This window comes from Osmia lignaria, unplaced genomic scaffold (genome assembly GCF_051020975.1).
Source record: "Osmia lignaria lignaria isolate PbOS001 unplaced genomic scaffold, iyOsmLign1 scaffold0013, whole genome shotgun sequence".
Classification (NCBI taxonomy): domain Eukaryota; kingdom Metazoa; phylum Arthropoda; class Insecta; order Hymenoptera; family Megachilidae; genus Osmia; species Osmia lignaria.
Window position 1 is genome coordinate 1513194 of NW_027478167.1, and position 7229 is coordinate 1520422.

Here is a 7229-nt window from a genome sequence, read left to right on the forward strand (position 1 = left end):
CAAGGGAAGGGGCCTGACGGACATATTTCGAGATATTTCTTCTTCTTGTTGTTCTTCTTCTGCACAGCTAAGCTGGAAGTGGCATTTGCGGCTCTCACTAGTGCAGAGTTATCTCAAAGAAAGGGGCCACGGTGTTTCTGTATCTCTATTATGTTGGTGCGGCTTCGGAACTTTTAAATATCTCGATATATCTCGAAAACTACGCTTCTGATCAAAAAATATCATAGAACATAAATTGTAGGAAACATAATTCTCTACAAAAAACGTATCTTAACATTTTGCCATAGCTCGCTTCGTTTCCGAGATATTTGCAGATTCAGCTCAAAGGAACGGGCCTGACGGACATATTTCGAGATACTTCTTCTTCTTGTTGTTCTTCCTCTGCACAGCTAAGCTGGAAGTGGCATTTGCAGCTCGCAATAGTGCAGAGTTATCTCAAAGAAAGGGGCCACGGTGTTTCTGTATCTCTATTATGTTGGTGCGGCTTCGGAACTTTTAAATATCTTGATATATCTCGAGAACTACGCATCTGATCAAAAAATATCATAGAACATAAAAAGTAGGAAACTTAATTCTCTACAAAAAAGGTCTCTTAACATTTTGCCATAGCTCGCTTCGTTTCCGAGATATTTGCAGATTTATCTCAAGGGAAGGGGCCTGACGGACATATTTCGAGATATTTCTTCTTCTTGTTGTTCTTCTTCTGCACAGCTGAGCTGGAAGTGGCATTTGCAGGTCGCAATAGTGCAGAGTTATCTCAAAGAAAGGGGCCACGGTGTTTCTGTATCTCTATTATGTTGGTGCGGCTACGGAACTTTTAAATATCTCGATATATCTCGAAAACTACGCTTCTGATCAAAAAATATCATAGAACATAAATTGTAGGAAACATAATTCTCTACAAAAAAGGTCTCTTAACATTTTGCCATAGCTCGCTTCGTTTCCGAGATATTTGCAGATATATCTCAAGGGAAGGGGCCTGACGGACATATTTCGAGATATTTCTTCTTCTTGTTGTTCTTCTTCTGCACAGCTAAGCTGGAAGTGGCATTTACAGCTCGCAATAGTGCAGAGTTATCTCAAAGAAAGGGGCCACGGTGTTTCTGTATCTCTATTATGTTGGTGCGGCTTCGGAACTTTTAAATATCTTGATATATCTCGAGAACTACGCATCTGATCAAAAAATATCATAGAACATGAAAAGTAGGAAACTTAATTCTCTACAAAAAAGGTCTCTTAACATTTTGCCATAGCTCGTTTCGTTTCCGAGATATTTGCAGATTTATCTGAAGGGAAGGGGCCTAACGGACATATTTCGAGATATTTCTTCTTCTTGTTGTTCTTCTTCTGCACAGCTAAACTGGAAGTGGCATTTCCAGCTCGCAATAGTGCAGAGTTATCTCAAAGAAAGGGGCCACGGTGTTTCTGTATCTCTATTATGTTGGTGCGGCTTCGGAACTTTTAAATATCTCGATATATCTCGAAAACTACGCTTCTGATCAAAAAATATCATAGAACATAAATTGTAGGAAACATAATTCTCTACAAAAAAGGTCTCTTAACATTTTGCCATAGCTCGCTTCGTTTCCGAGATATTTGCAGATATATCTCAAGGGAAGGGGCCTGACGGACATATTTCGAGATATTTCTTCTTCTTGTTGTTCTTCTTCTGCACAGCTAAGCTGGAAGTGGCATTTACAGCTCGCAATAGTGCAGAGTTATCTCAAAGAAAGGGGCCACGGTGTTTCTGTATCTCTATTATGTTGGTGCGGCTTCGGAACTTTTAAATATCTTGATATATCTCGAGAACTACGCATCTGATCAAAAAATATCATAGAACATGAAAAGTAGGAAACTTAATTCTCTACAAAAAAGGTCTCTTAACATTTTGCCATAGCTCGTTTCGTTTCCGAGATATTTGCAGATTTATCTGAAGGGAAGGGGCCTAACGGACATATTTCGAGATATTTCTTCTTCTTGTTGTTCTTCTTCTGCACAGCTAAACTGGAAGTGGCATTTCCAGCTCGCAATAGTGCAGAGTTATCTCAAAGAAAGGGGCCACGGTGTTTCTGTATCTCTATTATGTTGGTGCGGCTTCGGAACTTTTAAATATCTCGATATATCTCGAAAACTACGCTTCTGATCAAAAAATATCATAGAACATAAATTGTAGGAAACATAGTTCTCTACAAAAAAGGTCTCTTAACATTTTGCCATAGCTCGCTTCGTTTCCGAGATATTTGCAGATATATCTCAAGGGAAGGGGCCTGACGGACATATTTTGAGATATTTCTTCTTCTTGTTGTTCTTCTTCTGCACAGCTAAGCTGGAAGTGGCATTTACAGCTCGCAATAGTGCAGAGTTATCTCAAAGAAAGGGGCCACGGTGTTTCTGTATCTCTATTATGTTGGTGCGGCTTCGGAACTTTTAAATATCTTGATATATCTCGAGAACTACGCATCTGATCAAAAAATATCATAGAACATGAAAAGTAGGAAACTTAATTCTCTACAAAAAAGGTCTCTTAACATTTTGCCATAGCTCATTTCGTTTCCGAGATATTTGCAGATTTATCTGAAGGGAAGGGGCCTAACGGACATATTTCGAGATATTTCTTCTTCTTGTTGTTCTTCTTCTGCACAGCTAAACTGGAAGTGGCATTTCCAGCTCGCAATAGTGCAGAGTTATCTCAAAGAAAGGGGCCACGGTGTTTCTGTATCTCTATTATGTTGGTGCGGCTTCGGAACTTTTAAATATCTTGATATATCTCGAGAACTACGCACCTGATCAAAAAATATCATAGAACATGAAAAGTAGGAAACTTAATTCTCTACAAAAAAGGTCTTTTAACATTTTGCCATACCTCGCTTCGTTTCCGAGATATTTGCAGATTTATCTGAAGGGAAGGGGCCTAACGGACATATTTCGAGATATTTCTTCTTCTTGTTGTTCTTCTTCTGCACAGCTAAACTGGAAGTGGCATTTCCAGCTCGCAGTAGTGCAGAGTTATCTCAAAGAAAGGGGCCACGGTGTTTCTGTATCTCTATTATGTTGGTGCGGCTTCGGAACTTTTAAATATCTGGATATATCTCGAGAACTACGCATCTGATCAAAAAATATCATAGAACATAAAAAGTAGGAAACTTAATTCTCTACAAAAAAGGTCTCTTAACATTTTGCCATAGCTCGCTTCGTTTCCGAGATATTTGCAGATTTATCTCAAGGGAAGGGGCCTGACGGACATATTTCGAGATATTTCTTCTTCTTGTTGTTCTTCTTCTGCACAGCTGAGCTGGAAGTGGCATTTGCTGGTCGCAATAGTGCAGAGTTATCTCAAAGAAAGGGGCCACGGTGTTTCTGTATCTCTATTATGTTGGTGCGGCTTCGGAACTTTTAAATATCTCGATATATCTCGAAAACTACGCTTCTGATCAAAAAATATCATAGAACATAAATTGTAGGAAACATAATTCTCTACAAAAAAGGTCTCTTAACATTTTGCCATAGCTCGCTTCGTTTCCGAGATATTTGCAGATTTATCTCAAGGGAAGGGGCCTGACGGACATATTTCGAGATATTTCTTCTTCTTGTTGTTCTTCTTCTGCACAGCTAAGCTGGAAGTGGCATTTGCGGCTCTCACTAGTGCAGAGTTATCTCAAAGAAAGGGGCCACGGTGTTTCTGTATCTCTATTATGTTGGTGCGGCTTCGGAACTTTTAAATATCTCGATATATCTCGAAAACTACGCTTCTGATCAAAAAATATCATAGAACATAAATTGTAGGAAACATAATTCTCTACAAAAAAGGTCTCTTAACATTTTGCCATAGCTCGCTTCGTTTCCGAGATATTTGCAGATATATCTCAAGGGAAGGGGCCTGACGGACATATTTCGAGATATTTCTTCTTCTTGTTGTTCTTCTTCTGCACAGCTAAGCTGGAAGTGGCATTTACAGCTCGCAATAGTGCAGAGTTATCTCAAAGAAAGGGGCCACGGTGTTTCTGTATCTCTATTATGTTGGTGCGGCTTCGGAACTTTTAAATATCTCGATATATCTCGAGAACTACGCATCTGATCAAAAAATATCATAGAACCTGAAAAGTGGGAAACTTAATTCTCTACAAAAAAGGTCTCTTAACATTTTGCCATAGCTCGCTTCGTTTCCGAGATATTTGCAGATTTATCTGAAGGGAAGGGGCCTAACGGACATATTTCGAGATATTTCTTCTTCTTGTTGTTCTTCTTCTGCACAGCTAAACTGGAAGTGGCATTTCCAGCTCGCAATAGTGCAGAGTTATCTCAAAGAAAGGGGCCACGGTGTTTCTGTATCTCTATTATGTTGGTGCGGCTTCGGAACTTTTGAATATCTTGATATATCTCGAGAACTACGCATCTGATCAAAAAATATCATAGAACATAAAAAGTAGGAAACTTAATTCTCTACAAAAAAGGTCTCTTAACATTTTGCCATAGCTCGCTTCGTTTCCGAGATATTTGCAGATTTATCTCAAGGGAAGGGGCCTGACGGACATATTTCGAGATATTTCTTCTTCTTGTTGTTCTTCTTCTGCACAGCTGAGCTGGAAGTGGCATTTGCAGGTCGCAATAGTGCAGAGTTATCTCAAAGAAAGGGGCCACGGTGTTTCTGTATCTCTATTATGTTGGTGCGGCTTCGGAACTTTTAAATATCTCGATATATCTCGAAAACTACGCTTCTGATCAAAAAATATCATAGAACATAAATTGTAGGAAACATAATTCTCTACAAAAAAGGTCTCTTAACATTTTGCCATAGCTCGCTTCGTTTCCGAGATATTTGCAGATTTATCTCAAGGGAAGGGGCCTGACGGACATATTTCGAGATATTTCTTCTTCTTGTTGTTCTTCTTCTGCACAGCTAAGCTGGAAGTGGCATTTGCGGCTCGCACTAGTGCAGAGTTATCTCAAAGAAAGGGGCCACGGTGTTTCTGTATCTCTATTATGTTGGTGCGGCTTCGGAACTTTTAAATATCTCGATATATCTCGAAAACTACGCTTCTGATCAAAAAATATTATAGAACATAAATTGTAGGAAACATAATTCTCTACAAAAAACGTATCTTAACATTTTGCCATAGCTCGCTTCGTTTCCGAGATATTTGCAGATTCAGCTCAAAGGAACGGGCCTGACGGACATATTTCGAGATACTTCTTCTTCTTGTTGTTCTTCCTCTGCACAGCTAAGCTGGAAGTGGCATTTGCAGCTCGCAATAGTGCAGAGTTATCTCAAAGAAAGGCGCCACGGTGTTTCTGTATCTCTATTATGTTGGTGCGGCTTCGGAACTTTTAAATATCTTGATATATCTCGAGAACTACGCATCTGATCAAAAAATATCATAGAACATAAAAAGTAGGAAACTTAATTCTCTACAAAAAAGGTCTCTTAACATTTTGCCATAGCTCGCTTCGTTTCCGAGATATTTGCAGATTTATCTCAAGGGAAGGGGCCTGACGGACATATTTCGAGATATTTCTTCTTCTTGTTGTTCTTCTTCTGCACAGCTGAGCTGGAAGTGGCATTTGCAGGTCGCAATAGTGCAGAGTTATCTCAAAGAAAGGGGCCACGGTGTTTCTGTATCTCTATTATGTTGGTGCGGCTTCGGAACTTTTAAATATCTCGATATATCTCGAAAACTACGCTTCTGATCAAAAAATATCATAGAACATAAATTATAGGAAACATAATTCTCTACAAAAAAGGTCTCTTAACATTTTGCCATAGCTCGCTTCGTTTCCGAGATATTTGCAGATTTATCTCAAGGGAAGGGGCCTGACGGACATATTTCGAGATATTTCTTCTTCTTGTTGTTCTTCTTCTGCACAGCTAAGCTGGAAGTGGCATTTGCGGCTCGCACTAGTGCAGAGTTATCTCAAAGAAAGGGGCCACGGTGTTTCTGTATCTCTATTATGTTGGTGCAGCTTCGGAACTTTTAAATATCTCGATATATCTCGAAAACTACGCTTCTGATCAAAAAATATCATAGAACATAAATTGTAGGAAACATAATTCTCTACAAAAAAGGTCTCTTAAGATTTTACCATAGCTCGCTTCGTTTCCGAGATATTTGCAGATATATCTCAAGGGAAGGGGCCTGACGGACATATTTCGAGATATTTCTTCTTCTTGTTGTTCTTCTTCTGCACAGCTAAGCTGGAAGTGGCATTTACAGCTCGCAATAGTGCAGAGTTATCTCAAAGAAAGGGGCCACGGTGTTTCTGTATCTCTATTATGTTGGTGCGGCTTCGGAACTTTTAAATATCTTGATATATCTCGAGAACTACGCATCTGATCAAAAAATATCATAGAACATGAAAGGTAGGAAACTTAATTCTCTACAAAAAAGGTCTCTTAACATTTTGCCATAGCTCGTTTCGTTTCCGAGATATTTGCAGATTTATCTGAAGGGAAGGGGCCTAACGGACATATTTCGAGATATTTCTTCTTCTTGTTGTTCTTCTTCTGCACAGCTAAACTGGAAGTGGCATTTCCAGCTCGCAATTGTGCAGAGTTATCTCAAAGAAAGGGGCCACGGTGTTTCTGTATCTCTATTATGTTGGTGCGGCTTCGGAACTTTTAAATATCTTGATATATCTCGAGAACTACGCATCTGATCAAAAAATATCATAGAACATAAAAAGTAGGAAACTTAATTCTCTACAAAAAAGGTCTCTTAACATTTTGCCATAGCTCGCTTCGTTTCCGAGATATTTGCAGATTTATCTCAAGGGAAGGGGCCTGACGGACATATTTCGAGATATTTCTTCTTCTTGTTGTTCTTCTTCTGCACAGCTGAGCTGGAAGTGGCATTTGCAGGTCGCAATAGTGCAGAGTTATCTCAAAGAAAGGGGCCACGGTGTTTCTGTATCTCTATTATGTTGGTGCGGCTTCGGAACTTTTAAATATCTCGATATATCTCGAAAACTACGCTTCTGATCAAAAAATATCATAGAACATAAATTGTAGGAAACATAATTCTCTACAAAAAAGGTCTCTTAACATTTTGCCATAGCTCGCTTCGTTTCCGAGATATTTGCAGATTTATCTCAAGGGAAGGGGCCTGACGGACATATTTCGAGATATTTCTTCTTCTTGTTGTTCTTCTTCTGCACAGCTAAGCTGGAAGTGGCATTTGCGGCTCGCACTAGTGCAGAGTTATCTCAAAGAAAGGGGCCACGGTGTTTCTGTATCT